Source organism: Oculina patagonica, chromosome 5, assembly GCF_052425735.1.
Source record: "Oculina patagonica isolate OP01 chromosome 5, crgOcupat, whole genome shotgun sequence".
Taxonomy (NCBI): Eukaryota; Metazoa; Cnidaria; class Anthozoa; order Scleractinia; family Oculinidae; genus Oculina; species Oculina patagonica.
Window position 1 is genome coordinate 3,125,972 of NC_135762.1, and position 16,922 is coordinate 3,142,893.

General features: G+C 40.6%; 2 pseudogenes across 1 annotated transcript; both read right to left on the reverse strand.

Annotated features, from left to right (window-relative positions):
* Nucleotides 1-1,207: 1,207 nt before the first annotated feature.
* Nucleotides 1,208-16,779, reverse strand: LOC144653949 (ATP-binding cassette sub-family C member 4-like; annotated as a pseudogene). Its single transcript, XR_013570854.1, has 7 exons — nucleotides 16,694-16,779; nucleotides 8,969-9,509; nucleotides 8,256-8,638; nucleotides 6,232-7,579; nucleotides 4,416-4,986; nucleotides 3,220-3,356; nucleotides 1,208-2,300 (listed from the first exon to the last, which is right to left on the reverse strand). The product of XR_013570854.1 is annotated as an ATP-binding cassette sub-family C member 4-like (transcript).
* LOC144654226 (pyrroline-5-carboxylate reductase 3 pseudogene) lies at nucleotides 13,189-14,771 on the reverse strand (annotated as a pseudogene).
* Nucleotides 16,780-16,922: the final 143 nt, after the last annotated feature.

Sequence of the window (16,922 nt, forward strand, 5' to 3'; positions counted from 1 at the left end):
CTCTTTCCCGCAAAGCTAGTCTCCCAGCGATCGCTTTTAAATTCCCCTCCCTCATATAATTATATATCCGCGCGTTTCAATATCTTGAGAATACCAATTTTATAGGTTCATCCTCAGTTACTTGCTAGTCCCTCCCCCCCCCCCCCCACCCAACCATTCAAGGACAAGGCTAAATCTTCACGACGTAGCTATCTGTTGTGACTGTACGCTTTTTGTTTGTATTTTAATATTTTTAATTCATATTCAATACTACCGACAAATACACTCTAGAAAGTTACAAACTGACAAAAACAAACACTACGGATACAAGAAATCTGTTACAATAAGGCTTAATTTTTTTTTCTAAATTGCATGCAGTAAATAAATTGATACAAAATGAACACTCTGTAATACATAAGATTTCTTACAATACATACGTTGAGAAAACATACAAACACGCGCTTTTTAGAGGAGGTTAACCTATTTACAATATTGAATGACAAAGCGAATAGAAATTGCTTAAGAGACGCAGTATGAGAAAGAGACCTACTATCAATTATTACATTTCTTTGTACTTTCCCCATTTCTTGAGATAAGTAGACCATTTATCGTTTGATTTGGCGATTTTTGATTCCAGTTGATGGATCTTCTTAATCTTTGTAATTAAATCTTGAAAAAACCAATTTTATAGTTTCATCCTTTAGTTACTTGCCAGCCCCTCCCTCCCCCCCCCCCCCCACCCAACCATTCAAGGACAAGGCTAAATCTTCACGGCGTAGCTATCTGTTGTGACTTAACGCTTGCTATTTTTTCATCTAGTCAGTTTCTCTGTATTCATGTTTTTTTTTACTATTTTCCGGGCGGCTTATCCTAACAAAAACTTCGGAGAAATACCCCACCTCCGTTGAGAGGGATTTAGGGAGAGGGGAGGCAAAAACATATGTTTTGATGCTTTTTGCTTTCTAGATAGCTTTAAAATTCTCAACGAGCATCCCCGTACCTTTCATGTGGTATTTCTCCCCCGTAAATTATAAATTCGTTATATATATTGGAGTAGGGGAAACTTAAAGGGACCGTGTCAGGATTTAAGCAAATTGGATAGGAAATTAATTTAATATAAAAAATAATTTAAAGGGAAAGAAATTTAAAAAAAAAAAAAAAAAAAAAAGAAGCAAAAAGAAAATATTTTTTTGTTTTTTTTTTTTTTTTTTTTTTTTTTTTTAATTTAAGCTAGCCAAAGGCTAAAAAGGTTACAACGATTGCTACTTCACTATTGGTCAAAAAATGCTACTACACTATTGTTCAGTGCTACTCCAGTGCTCGGTACTCAGTGTTCAGTGTTAGTATTCACTAAAATGCATACTGACTGTGTACTGCTAACATTTGTTTAAAAATCGAACATTGTCCTGTAACTTAGATATCTGCAGCTCTAGCCATTTTACTCAAAGTGCTTTCTTCGCTATTCACAAGTGAATCAAACTTATCAAATGCATCAACCTGTCCATTTTGCAAAACTAATATCATGTCACAGTCTTTGATGGTGTTAAGACGATGAGCTATAGTGATAACTGTGGAGTCTCTCAGTTTTTCACGCACTACGTTCCAGATTGTTTGTTCTGTGTCTGGATCCACGTGTGCAGTAGGCTCATCCAGGATGACGATCTTGTTTCGTTGCAACAACACACGAGCCAAGCAGATTAGCTGCCGTTCTCCTACACTGACATTTGCACCATGTTCCAACAACTCGTGATCTAGCTGTCCCCTTAGACTTCCTACAAACTCTTTCAGCTGCACATCCTCTAAAGCTCGCCATAAATCTGCTTCTTCAAATTGTTCCAAAACATCAAGATTTTTTCTTAGCGATCCGCTGAAAAGGACGGGACTTTGGCCAAGAACCGATATATATCGCCGAGCTTCTTGGAGGCTGATTTCTTTTATTGGAACATTATCAATAATGATGTCTCCATCAGCGTCTGGCATGCGCAAAAGAGCTGCCACAAAGGAAGACTTCCCAGCACCTGTGCGACCTGCGACACCGATCTTCGCTCCTCCTTCGATGTTAAGATTGATCTTTTTCAGCACTTGAGGCCCCCCCGGATAGTACGTCATTGATACATCTTGGAATGTGATAGTTCCTTTGCTTGGCCAGTGTCCCGGGGGGAATCGTTCCACTTTGTATCCAGGTTCAGAGTCTAGCTTGGTGTACGTCATGACTCGTTCAACTGACGTCATGAAGTTCTCGACATCCGATGTTTTTCTCACTGTGTATTGAGTCAGGGCCATTGTCTGGATGACATAAACTAGAGCAAGTCCAGCAAAAGCTGTTTGAGAAAAAAAGAGTAAGCGTTTGTTCCCTATTAGTATACCGATTTGAAAGCTTTTTGCGCAAAAACCCCTTGTTGTGAGTTGCCGTTTTAAGGCAGACTCCCACCTAAGAGAAGTTATTATAATGAGTGCAAATTGAATGTCGAGTTCTAAAATCGAGGAGAGTGTCTTCGAAGTTAATTTCTTTAAGGCATTTTTTTGGTCTTGTACGGTACTAAAAACACTATATGATACGGTACTGAAAACACTATGTGATAAATAAGAGAAATATTGAAAAAAAATAAACGTTATCTAAATCGAACGAAGTGCACCACAAATGAAGTTCAAAAGTGCCTCTTTAGGCATGAACAATGAATTTTCGACCGACCGGGGACTTATAATTGCTGGAAAATGGATTTCTATTTTCGGGGGCGCACAAAGTTATGTTGGCACTTTTTGTCGAAAAAGGTCAGGGGCGGCCGGGGTGGATTTGAAATTTACAAAGATTTCGTCAGCCTTACAGCAAAGGCTACCAAGAAAGAGTGATGAACAATGGCAGACAAATAAGATTGGTGTCATGTTGTTTCAGGAAAAAAAAGATAGAGCAGTTTTCACTTGAGTGTCGAAAGTTAATTGCGTTTGCTTTGGTTTTGCATTGCTACGCTTAGTGATTGGTTTAAAAATCTCGCGCCACTTTCTCAGCCAATCAGAAGTAAAACCAAAACCAATCGTGACTCGCGCGCGCACGTTTTCCCGCGCTTCGTGCAGGCTACATGTATTTGCTTTGAGTTTTGATTGGTTCACTAAATTGTCTGTGTTTATTGTGATTGGCTAAAGTAAATGCTTTGGTTTTGGTTTTGGTTTTGGTTTTGGTTTTATGACACTCTATTGAAAACTGCTCTAGAACTGTTTTCGAATAAAGATATGTATACACACCAGCATCCTGAGATACTACAACAGCTGCTATAGCCACTGCGCCAATAAACAGGGATGTAAGGAGATCCACGTGGACACCCAGCCATCTCCCACTCGCCATCACCATAATATATGACTGATTATAAACATCTTGATATCTACAGGGAGGAACAAGGATAACACCGCAGTCAGTGCATGTACACGGATTAAGACCACGCCGGCTTAGAGTTATGTGAATAAATAAGTCCGTTCGAATATTAGGGATCGGAAGAGTCCGGTGACAGATATTCGGTAGCACTTCTGTAGCAGGAAGAGACTAGGAGTATTGCTACCCCCCATGGATGAAATGCTAGGCCATCAAATGCCCCCTCCCCCTTCCTCCCTGTCTCTCTTCCGGTATTTGTTGGGTTTCCCCGACAATTCGCCAGAACCCATTTATACCTTTTGGATAGAGATATGAACTGCAGATGTCTTTTTCGACAGATGCCAAGCTCTAATACAGACATCCTCGGAGGAAAACAATAGTTAACAATTATTCCATGAGCGCGCGTTGGATATGAGATGGCAGATAGCCAACAGGGCGCGTAACGATGACTATCTCATATCTGATATCTAACAAGCGGGAGTGGAATAATTTTTTTATTAAAAACACCCAAGGAATTGCAATATTTGAGCTGCCCGGCTGTTCTCGTTGACGCGTACACCTTCCATATTTGTGTTCCATGGTATATGAGCTCATATACCAGGGCCTGTAAACCAATCAAAACTCGGGAATTGCATGTACCATGGCTAGCTTTTAATAAAGCTTACTATATTATGGAAAGGAGTTATCACACTATCAATAAATGCCAAGCTTGATAGAGGTTACTTTTTAAACCCCACTCCCCACCATTGAACATCAGTATACCTGTGAAACTGATCCACGAAATCTTTGAGTGGAATAATTTTTTTATTAAAAACACCCAAGGAATTGCAATATTTGAGCTGCCCGGCTGTTCTCGTTGACGCGTACACCTTCCATATTTGTGTTCCATGGTATATGAGCTCATATACCAGGGCCTGTAAACCAATCAAAACTCGGGAATTGCATGTACCATGGCTAGCTTTTAATAAAGCTTACTATATTATGGAAAGGAGTTATCACACTATCAATAAATGCCAAGCTTGATAGAGGTTACTTTTTAAACCCCACTCCCCACCATTGAACATCAGTATACCTGTGAAACTGATCCACGAAATCTTTTTGTCTTCCTCTTGTTCGAACCGTGTCCAGTCCATTCAGGGTCTCAGAAAAGTGCGAGAAGACTGGACTGCGGCATTTGGACTCCAACCGTTTCAGCTCTCTGGATGTCTTCAGGTAATACTTCGAGATACACACGACTGACACAGCCAAAGGAACAACAACAAACAGAAGCCAAGGATTTGTGACAGTTGGCAAAAGAACTGTTGTAAACAACAGCAGTAATAATTGAATTGACATCAAGAACGTTTTCGGTAACACCTCATCTATACAGCCCACGTCTTTAGAGAACCGATCCATAATTCTTCCCACTGGATTCGAATCAAAGAAAAGGACCGGTGCTTGTAGAACAGCGACCACCATTTTGTCATGAAGACGCTCGGAACATCGAAGAGAAACCGAAAAGAATCCATGTGCTCGCATGAAAGCAAATACAAAGGATGCACCGACGAGGCAACCGTAAATTGTAAGGTTTATCCTGTCCTTCTGAACAGCTGGAAGTTGCTTTGTCAATAAAGAGAGCCAGACATCAGGAGAAACTAGCATTGCTGAGAAAAAAGATTAAAAAGGCCCAGTTTAATGGCAGTAACTTTCAGTTAAACCTATCTACAAAGGCCACCTTTGGGAAGGTCAAGAATTCAATGGTCATTGTTCTAGGGGCGTTTCAATAAGAGTGAAGTGTATGCTTAAGAGTATTGTCGTGTACGAAAACTAGTTGCTGTTGACAAGAGGTTGCCGTTATAAAGAGTTGGCCGTTAGCAACGGATCAGTTGTAATTGGTACCCTTTGAATCTTGATCTTGGGTAGAACTTGAGGAGATCAAGTTGAAATGCAAGACTTTACAATTGATTATACAGGTGACCCTCAACTTACGGACACCAAAAATATGGACACCTCCATTTATGGTTATTACTGTCACTAGTCATTTTGAAGTGACATCATATATGTTACCTCCATTATAAGGCCATCTCTCTTATAAGAAAAGTTAAGTTTATTTCACGAAACTGCTTCAGCTTTTATAATTTGTTTTTGGTATTTGGATACTACTGATTTTGGTACTACTGAGCCAGAATAATAAATTTCAGAGAGAGATAATAAACATGAGATAAAATTGAAGACTTCCTTGGCGAGATTTTATCCTTTCTTGGTAATGGCCAGTCCAAGATTAGTTTTAAACAGCCCAAGTAAACCTGAGCACCTCAGATATCTTGGTGTGAATGATATGTACCGCAAGGTTCCGAAAGTATTATGATCCCCAGAAAGTTGTGTTCAAATTTCATGGTTGCCAGTTAGCAAATCACAAATGAGCGACCGTCCAAAAGATCAACAAACGATGCTACGGCCCAAAGAAAGCAATCTCAAACTTATCTTCACTTCTTAGAGAGTGACTAAAAGAAAACTTCTTTTGGCTTAAAAAGACCTTGCTAAAGAGCCTTCTTCTAAACTTACAGCTGACGTAGACTTACCTTTTGACATCTGACTGGGACCAGAGTTAATAGAGGGAGACTGGTTAAGAAAATCGGCACACATCAAAAGACGAACTCTTTGTTTTGATTTATGGCATGTCACGTGACCGCGAAGGTGCACAGAATTTCAAGATGGCGTGCAGCGAGTAGTTTTCCTTCGTGTTTGTGCGACTTTATTCTTGCTTTACCGGTGATATAAGAATAATCTATCAGAAATATTACGTGAATAGGGTCTATAAGGGATGCCCGGGGTTAACTGCTCCGTTTTTGGCTGTGGATCGTGCAGACGAACGAAGGGATTCCTCTATTAACTCTGCTGGGACTTACCTTGAGTTATAAGACACAGACAAATTATTGCCAATATGGTCAGCGGATGCATCCCACTTCTGAAGTAGTCCCAATAAAGCTTGGATGACACCACTCCAATGGTGCGATCTTCTTGTGATATTTCCAGGCCCTTGGCCTCGCTGGTCAGTGGAGCCATTCTGCTACAGCTGTCAGGGAGTTCACTTTCTTCTTCATCCTCACCAGCCAAGCTGTCGTCCGACTCTTTATCCTGCAGAACTTTCTTATAGAGTGGATCAACGGTTGTATTCAGAATACTTTTTTTTGTAGCTCAGCAAAACTCCCTCTCTCCAGCACACAGCCTCTGTACAAAACAATCACTTCATCGGCTTCTTTCATGTGCTGTTCTTGATGAGAGGTCAACACACGGGTTTTAGCGCCCAGCACGTCTTTGATGCAATTTTCAAAGATGTGTTTGCCAACTTTGAAGTCCACAGCACTCAGGGGGTCATCTAGCAAATAAACGTCTGCATCAGCGTAGACTGCGCGCGCTAAATTTACTCTCGCCTGCTGACCTCCGCTCAAAACAGCACCGCGTTCTCCAACAACAGTTTGGTCGTGGTCGGGAAACTGTTTGAAGTCTTTCGTTAGGGCGCATGCATGGATCGTTCTATTGTACCTGGGTTCATCGTATGGATGACCAAACAAAATGTTTTCTCTTATAGTTCCAGAGAAGACCCAAGCTACTTGAGGCACGTAAACAACTGAGCCTTGACAGCTAATTGTTCCGCTTATGTCTGAGACCTCACCAGCGATCGCTGAGAGGAGAGTAGATTTTCCACTACCCACTGGCCCAGTGATGACTATCAAACTTCCTGGTGCTGCTGCGAATTGGATATCTTTAAGAATGAATACATCTTCTCGATCAGTTTGTTTATACGTCAAACTCGACACGCACAAAGCAGCTGGCTTATCCAGATCTTTCACCTCCTCATTATCAGAATTGCAAACGTCTTCGTTTTCCTCGTCATGTTCTCCAACAGTACTCTTGGATTTGGTTGCACTGCTTTCTGCCTCACTTCTTTCATCTGTACCCTGATCACAAGAGATAGCAGGCAGATTTTCTAGCAGCAGAAAAGCTTCTATTCTGCCCAACGAGACAAAGGCGTCATACGTTCCCAGCAAACCATAGGCTAAGAAAATGCAAGTGCTTAATCTCAATACGTTGACAAAAGAGATTAACATGAAAACATTAACAGGGGTGAGAGGATGCCCAGTTAGCACAAGGGTAACAACTGACACCAGTGTCGCCATCGGGGCTGAAGTGTACTCCAAGCCAGCAACCCCTGAGAGAACGGCGCTCTTCTTACGGATGATGTTTATTTCACGACTGTAAAGAAAAATAAATTGTTTTAGTGTTTTGAGACACAGAAAGGAAACTTAAATTATGACTTCACTTGGAGAAAAACCATATGCAAATCCCTGAAGTTATAATCGTATTTCCAGCTGTTACTAAGCACCTTTTAACTTCAATTTAGACAGCCTTTACTAAAGTCAGAAAGCGAATTATCTACCAACAGTAACTCATATTTAGATGACAAGTCCATGCAGATACCCCGAGAGCTCTATCAAGCCGTACCGTGGAACACTATTTTTAGAAGACCACCCTCTTCACCATCCGCACCCCCTACTTCATCATGTATTTCTATTAGTCCTCTTCCAAGAAGTAGTAAAAAGACAGACTCAAAACTTATTAAATAAGCCGAACATCTCCTTTTTTATGGCCTTATCCAATAGGCCATTTCCGAGTTACCCTTTGCCTCTGTTTCAAAATGAGTCTACGTGCAAAACTATTCATATGAAAATGAGTTTCACCAACAGGTCCATTTTCATGCAAATCAAACTCATTTTCATTTGAATGGTTTCGCACGTAGACTCGTTTTAAAACAGAGGCAATGGGTAACTCGGAAATGGCCTATTGACAAATTCAAGAACCGCCACTGAGATAACAGAGGTTCACAGACTCAATACATTACGAACAGCTACGATATAAACTTAGTCCCTACCTTCGTGCAGTTTTTATTTTTTCGCGGTATTCATCCTCCCACGCATACGTCTTGATGGCGCGTATCCCAGAAACCACCTGGTTCATCAAGGAGATGCGTCTGTCGGATTCTGCGGCTGTGCGCAGGCGCAGTGCAGCACTAGCAGTGGACAGCAGGGCGAAATATGGTACAAGGAAGCACAGGAAAATCACTCCCATAAGAGCCTGCCAGCCAATCAAATAAAGGAGTAAAAAGACAATCGCCACGAGTTCAAAGAATGTAAAAGAGCCCGAGAAAAACAGATTGACAGCGTCCTCCTCCAGTCGCTGGACGTCATTTGATATAAGGTCAATGACGTGTCCCGTTGAAAGCTTTAACAACGCATGCTTGCTGAGAAGAAGGGTCTGAAAAACAACAGCAAAACGTTTGAACTTTAAGTTACTGTCGTGACGCTGCATATGAATAAGGCTGAGTGACATTTATATTTGCGGAAAGTTTTAATGTATCTTATAAATATATCTTATATATCTGAAACTTGAAGGAAAAAACAATAAAAGGAACATGAATAACCATAGAAATATCGTAGATACTGTGAAAGCTCTAGTTAAGCTTTATTGAGTTGAGATTTAAAAACCGCCCGAGTTGTCCTTGGGCCAAGGATAACAATGTTTAACTATGCGTAACTTTCATTCGTTGCAGTTTTAATATTTCCCGACCGTTCACTTTGTGCTTACCTTGAGGTAAACTAGCCCTTTAAGAGCGCTACTGAGTCTGATACTCAGCAGTTCACATCTGAAGTCAAAATGATGCATACTGAGACATCCGATCAAAGCGTTCACTCCCATGGCCAATGCGCAGCCGTAGAGAAGATAATTTTTCTGCGGCTCTGGTGACATTAACGTTGACATCAGATATCCAAGAAACAATGGTTGAACGATGCGCGACAGTGAATACAGGCCACTGGTAGATATGAGGAACATGGTCTCCTTAAAAGAAAGCATTTTTATCACGCTTTTCCACAGTTTTGGCTTTTTACCATTTGCTTTGGACTTCGCTTTTTCCTTGTCCCAGTTTGCTTGAAGTTGTTCGATCAATGAAGAAGTAATGTTCTCTTTTGGAAGAGGCAGAAAGTCGCTTTCTTCCAAAGGTCGCTCACTGCCGGTCTTGAAGACACCATTCATCCACTGAAAGAAAAGAAGGGATAAAAAGCTGACGTTGTCCGTTTTTTCACCAGCGGAGATCTTCTTGTATCCATTCTTTGCCATGATTATAGATCTGCAAACACAAATGCACATAATGAAGATGAGTTTTTTTAACAATGACACGAGCATGGGACAAAGAAAAATTCTGAGTCCCCAACGGGAATCGAACCCATGGCCTCCCAGATACCGGTTGGGCGCTCCAACTGAGCTACGAGAGACTCGTTGTGAGCTGGGCCATTTACTAGGTTGATATGTGAAACGCGTCCTGCATAACTGCTAGGATCAGCAATGTCGAAATCATCAAGTGTGTTATAAATAATAAAAATGGTAAATTTTAAGCTCGGTGATAAATCATGAAGATTAGTTTTTCAACAATGACACGAGCATGGGACAAAGAAAAAAAAGAACTTGGATGGAAAACGTTTTTCCACAATTTACCCCTTTTAATATTTAGCAATAAAACATCACAATATCGTATCGTTCTAGGTTATTGTCTCCCTAGTTTTCCGATGTCATTGTCAAAAAATGTCAAAAAGTCAGGTCGATCACTTTGAATATCGTGACAGAATTACTAGGTTAACGGGACAGGGTTTTGCTGAGATATTCAAAAGGGCGGGACAAAGATATTGGACACCATATTGAAAAAAAACTGAATTAGAAAAAAGAATGATTGAGTGCTACAGTTTACATAAAACCTAATTTCTTTCAGTTAATAAAAAACAGTAAAAAAATATAAGAAACTCATGGGTACCGGTGAGTTCCGTAGACAATTCACAAAACGAGAGGTTGGGGAGGGGAAACCCTGCAATGTGTAAGTAAGCAACTCTTTCAAGTAGAGTAGGATAATTCTATAGTCGCGTTATGCTACTTAAACGTAGCAAGTCGCTACAAAAATCAACTCTTTCAAGTGGGGGTCAAAATGAGATTCAATTCAGGGGCGGATCCAGGATTTTTCAAAGCGGGGTGGCTGTTTACCAATATTTTTGTTTACTATATTGTTCAAGCCCCATTTTTTTTTATGGGGGGAGGGGGTTTCAGGCTTTTAGGCAGTTTTTGTAAAAGTGGGAGTGCATATTATTTTGGGCTAAGGTTCATATTTCATGGAGCCGTAGGCTCCATCCCTCTAGGGGGGTCTGGGGGCATGCCCCCTCAAAAAAATTTTGAAAAGTTGAAGCCTCTTAGACGTGATTTCCCCGATTTTGAGCAGCTTTATACAGCTGTCAATTAAGTTATTATTTTCCTTGATATAAATTCGGCAAAATATTCTTCCCTCAACTCACCTTGAGTTATATTTCGGAGAAAAAGTCTAGTTCTCAGTTATGAAATGAACAGTGATTGAAATTTAAAGTTGATAGGCCACGAACTTACAGGAAAGAACAGATATGCAGTTTTTTTCGCTCAACTACGTGCGTGGACATTTTAAGCCCTTTGCAAAGTGGCCTGGGGACAACTTTCGCGACTTTGCTTGCTTGTGAAATCGTTTCGATGCGAAAAAACGGTAAGAAAACTCGCTAAAAAAGATGTAAATGGAGAAGAAAATCATTCCAGCAAGGCTAAAACATCTCTTGCAAACTACTTGGCCGATTTATTAGGTAAAGAAAACAGTTATCGGAGGAAGGGTGCTAGTCGAAAACAAGACGGAAATATATTTCAACGCTAGGGTAAATAGTTGCAGTTGCAAACAGTTAAAATTTTTATTGTTCTGATATAGACAATATGGTATTAATTTTCGCGTGTTTAAATTTCGCGCAATGTTTTTTCGCGCGTATTTAATTTCGCGATTATTTTGAAAGCGCGAAAATTAGTACTCGCGAAAATTAGTAAGAATAAGGTACTTCCCTAATCTGTTGGTTGAGCTGTGTCACCAGCTTTGTGTAATCCTTACTTTATAGGTGGTTTTCACTGTCACGCCACTGTCACGCCTCGAAAAAATAAATCCAAAACTATCGAGTCAAAAAAATCAAGAATATTACAGGTTGTAGAAAACTACTAAATAAATTCTTTGTCCAAGTCTCAGGTCAGTATGTTGTTCCGTACTTGAGTTATCCGACAAAATGCTTCACGCAAATTTAGAGAGCACAGTATGGAAATGCCTAGACTTGCTCCAAGTCGCTGGATACGGAAACTGAGGGCGCGCGCGGGCATGAGAAACAAAATGGCGGAGGATCGTGGCGGAACAAGCGACTTGTCTCACCTGCAATATGGTAGACTGTCCATAGCCTCTCGATTTTTCAACGCAAAAAAGCAGACGAAGTAAGCGCGAAGCGCGAGCGCGCGGGGGAGGGGGCTCTATTTTTTTCGCTCCCGGCCCCCCACCCTCTTGCTTCTTCCGTTTTGCGCTGGCGTCCAGTTCTCTCGCCGTTCTCACCGCGCGCTCATCGATCGAAAAACACGAAAAAATAGAGGGCTGTGGACAGTCTAGAAATGTGGCGTCACCGGTGGATTTTTCCACCGGTGACGCCATCGAGATTATGTCAATCATATTGTATTGCGCGCGAGCTTGCTGAGCGCGCTGTGCCCGCCAACTTAGCGCGCGCTGCTCGCGAGACAAGCTTGCGTTTAACTTTTTACCTCTTGAGCAGACTTGTTTCCTTCTCACTTCAGAAGTTTAAACCAGTTTTGGGACAAACATTACAAATGTCTTCTTTTGTGCCTGTCCCTTTTAAATCTTACAGAAATGAGAGAGCCATCAAGGGCCTTGAGTGTGATTTCCTACAAAAAAGGGAAGGAAATCGCAATTTTAACACTGACGCCACACCTCGCGTCAGCTGCACACGGCGCACGAAACTCACGTCAACACGATAAAAGAAACCAACTCAATGCACACGAAATGATGCAATATTTTCGCGGCAAAAAAAGGTCAGCTAGAATCGATTTCCTGCAAGTGACACAAGTCTCTCGTTCCGAGCCATTCCTCGGCAAGTGTCATCATGGATAGTAACTACTATCCATGGTGTCATCTGTTTCCCTTCGCGCACGTTCACAGAATTGAATGAATCCCGCGCGATCTCTCGCGCGAGATTTCAAAGGCGATTTTACTCAAGTAGAGTGTATTCTTTCGCGCTTGATTTCAAAAAAGCGATTTTATTTAAGTAGTAACTATAGATGCAAAGAAAAAACGAGCGACTTGGGGCAAGTCTAGGAAATGCCATGCTGGAGTCCAACTGATTGGACTACAACATGGCCGCCGGAAATTAATGAAAACATCTGGCACGAAATTCTGCTACAAAAAGCGTTCAGATCACCCTCATGATCAAGTAAACATTCACATAAACACTTCTAGCAAAAACTCAACTGTTCAGATTGTTAAAAATCCAAGATGAGGCATTTTCTAAAGAGAACGTGACAGCCATCTGGCGGCCATCTTGGATCTCGTGTGGCGTGAAACTCCGAAACTCAAAATGCTCTATCTTAAAGACGGCGATTGCTATGGAGCTAAAAACCTTCAAAATGATATATTATAAGGAGGTATAATAGCCAGTAAAGGATAAAAACTCAGGGGTCTTGCGATTCTGGATTTTAGAATTTTGATTTGCGGATCTCACCCTTTTTAAAAGTGCTTTCGAGGATGCACAAATCATGCCCTATTTATTTAGCAGACCAAAACGGCTCGAAAACATATACCCTTTGATGCCGCGTACAACTTTAGCTTAAATGAGGGTGTACTATAACTTTTCCCCCGGGAGGGTGTGTTTTAGCCCACCGGGTCTAATAAGCTAGACATATTTTTTGTTCTATGTTTTATTTTCTGTCTAAACAGTTCTTTTGTACGATTAATCAACTGCTCGAATATATATTAAATGAGTACGCTTGAACGATTTGATCAAAGATATTTCTGTACTATTGACAAGATCGGCGGTCTACAAAATCTAATTTTCTTAAATTTTGTTGAGAGTTAAAGTCCTTTTTTATACGCTTTCAAAACTCTCCATCCACAGTTGATAGTGGCAAATTTGCTCACGATTTGTCTGTTGGCGGATAAAGTTTAGTTCATATGACTAGTTGGCTTCCTTGCGACCTCGTAACCGGGAACGCGTTCCAGTATTTCGGATCTTTATGTAGATACAACATGCAAATGAAGTTACATTCTTTTACCTTTGTTTGTGATTCTTTGTATTTTGGAGCAGTATTGTTTCTTATCTTTTCTTTCTTTTGTTTCACGTCATCTTTGTGGCGTACCTGCAGAAGGAACCATGATTTCTAATTCTGATTTATTCTTCCTCCAATTTCTAGTGTATGTCGACTTCCACCTCCATATTTCAGATATTTATTTGACTTTAGAACACCAACCCTACATCAACAGATGGTACAAAGTCTTGTCTTCGATATAACTGAAAGAGCGCACAGACAACCGTATCTAACCAGGCGTATACATGAAATTGAAACGCGACAGCTCGTAACGAGACCATAGGGTAATTATAATAAGGCAAAATCACGCAAAATGCAAAAATTGCGCACTATAGTGTGTCAACATAGAGTAGTTGCCGATTTTTTTTTCACCACGTGCCATCGTTCCGAAGTTCCTTAGCGCGTTCCGTGGCGGCGTGGACAGCCCTCATCAGTGCTCCTCGTAAACCACACTCTTCCAGAGTATTTATCCCAGCAATGGTTGAGCCACCGGCCGTGCAAACAGAGTCTTTAAGCTCTCCCAGAGTTTTTCCACTTTGCAAAACCATTTTGGCGGCTCCAGCGGTTGTTTGCGTCAGTATTTTTACTGCGTCGTGTCGATCTAATCCTGCGCGTACAGCACCGTCTGCAAGCGCATCGATGACCACGTACATGTAACCGGCCGTCATTAAGGCGGTCATCAAAGCCATTGAATCTTCCTTCACATCAATGCAATATCCCACTGAAGACATCAGTTCATGAACTAAAGTCCTGTCCCTATCACAAGCAAATCTTCCGCAAGTTACAGCAATAATTCCCTCACGGAACTGCACCGCAGAGTTCAACATCATTCGGACAATTCTAGTCTGCTCAGGCAATGAATTCTGAAGGTAATGCAGTGAAACTCCAGAAGCTAATGATGCTAATAAATGATTCCTGGTCACTACGGGAGAGACCTCCTTCAAAACCTTAGGGAATACGTTCGCTCGCATAGCAAGGAAAACGAATTTACTTTCCTTTAGGACTAACTTGTTATCATTAGTCGCATTACAACCCATGTTTCGAAAATGTTCCAAGTCCGTGTCTGTGATAGAGCTAACGATAATTTCATTTGCCTTAATTATTCCAGTGGACAAAAATCCACTCACAATAATTTTTGCAACTTCTCCTGCGCCTATAAACCCTAGTGACCGAATCAAACTCATGTTTTCAGTGTTTTCACACAGAGAAACAATGCGTATATACCTGATTGAAGAATCGTTGACCCTTAAAAAGCATTAACCATGAACGATGCGACCCAAATGTTTATTGGGAAATTGGAGAAACAATCGTCGTCTGTGACAGAATAAACACGTTAATAAGACATATTGCATAAATCATGCTCTTAAAGCTCTCAAAGAAAAAAAAGTCTTGATTATTAACAAAAGGAATATTAAAAAGCTTACCAAGACTGTCTACCCAGAATACCATTGGGTCATATCGTTTATGGTTTATGCTTTACACAGGGTCAATGTTTTTTCAATTAGGTGTATTATATGTACCGCGTTGTACAGTATTAGTAGTTTTGCTCAGCTGCTGCTGTACCAAGTAAACGTAGGCTCATTTAATAATCGTTTGCAACAAGACTGTTGGCGGGGAGAGAAGGCCGATCAAGAAAAGTCTTGGAAAATTCAGTGAATTGGGCGAAGGAAACGCAACAAGGGGAGCTGAAAGAACTTGGCTTTTGTAAACAAAATGATAATTTATTAATTTATTGTGACAGATAATATTGTGTTTATATCAGAAATGATTAATGAAAGCGTTTGAAATAAAAACCCTTAACCCTGCGAACGCGGGGATAAATTTACTTAATTTATAGCAAAGATGAACCAGTTGTATTGAACGTAGGGTATATACTGGGCTGAACTGTTCCGCTACATGCAGTAAGCTACACCGTAACAAAAAAGGCATCCGAGTAAGTGACAATAGAGTCAGTTCTCTCAAAGCGGAACGCCTCTCAAAAAGGAGGACGACCTCTCAAAGGAGGATATGGTTCGCATGTTGACCTTGATTGACTAAATTATAAACTAGTTAATTTGCAATGCATGTTTTGTAAAAAAATGTGAATTCTATGATACAGCGATCCCACGACAAATTTATTGCTCGTGCTAAGCCGAGTCAAGTTTTTGGTCGCGTTTTTTTTCTGTGTGTCGCGATTGTCCTCATAAGTATAGGCTGATACTCAATACGTGAGCCGGTCCAGCTCCGTCATGCGAAACTGTGCTAATTTGCGCGCGGTCACGCATCAATAGCTCTTCGGAAAAGTAGATACTTCTTTGGAGCACAGGGATGAAAAAGTCGTATTGGTAAAACTTTCATTGGTTACATTAAGTTGCGTCAGAGTACAAGGTTTTCTTACGTTTAAAATGGATCATACACATGAAAACTCTAACAGCTACCTGAGTCGACGTCAAAATCATTACACATTACAACGTTAAATCCGCATAATTATGCCATTCCGCAAGTCATGCGACATGCCATTCCGCAAACTCATTCCTCCTTTTAAGGTGGATTTCCACTGACGCGTAATTTTTTACGTGCGTAAAAAAATTAGAGACAATGTATGAACGGCTTGCGTACTCGCTTACGCAGACCGTTCATACATTGTCTCTAATTTTTTTCACGCACGTAAAAATTTACGCGTCAGTGGAAATCCACCATTACCCTCACCGCTAAAAAAAAACTCATTGCCACAGTCAAAACTGAACATGTGAATGCAGTTCACAAAGCAAATTTCAAAAACAAAACGACAATTTTTTATAGTTTGAAGGCATGTTTCGATGGATTTTCTATGATAATCATCATCAGTTACCAAGGATTTGGGCAAATTGTTTGTTCCCGCCGAATGATGTAAGATCCATCGAAAAATTCTTCAACGCTTAAAAATGCAGCTTTTTAAAATTTTAATTTAAACTGTAGTGTGCCAATTTATGTTAAGCTGTTAAGCAGTTCTTTCTTGTACCGATATTCTCAATGCTGTTTGTTAATGTTTTGGAATTTCAGCTTTGTTTTTATGAATATTCAACTGTGGCGCTTCCCAAATGAATGACTTGAAAGGGTTTAAAACTTCAACATTCCAGCCATAGTGAGACGTGTTCGATTCTTACTTACCAGTTCAATTGATCCCATGAACGGACTAAAGCAGTACTGTACAACGATTAGTTCGCCATATATCTCCACTGAACTTTCTCTTTCACTGAGTATACATACCGATCAGTGTCAAAATGCGTGCATAATTCTGTTTTGTTATGACTAGTTATCAAATTGGCGCTAAATTGAGCCCTGATTTCCCGCGCCAGAATTAAGTTTCGGCTGAATCAAACGGTCAGAATATGTCAAT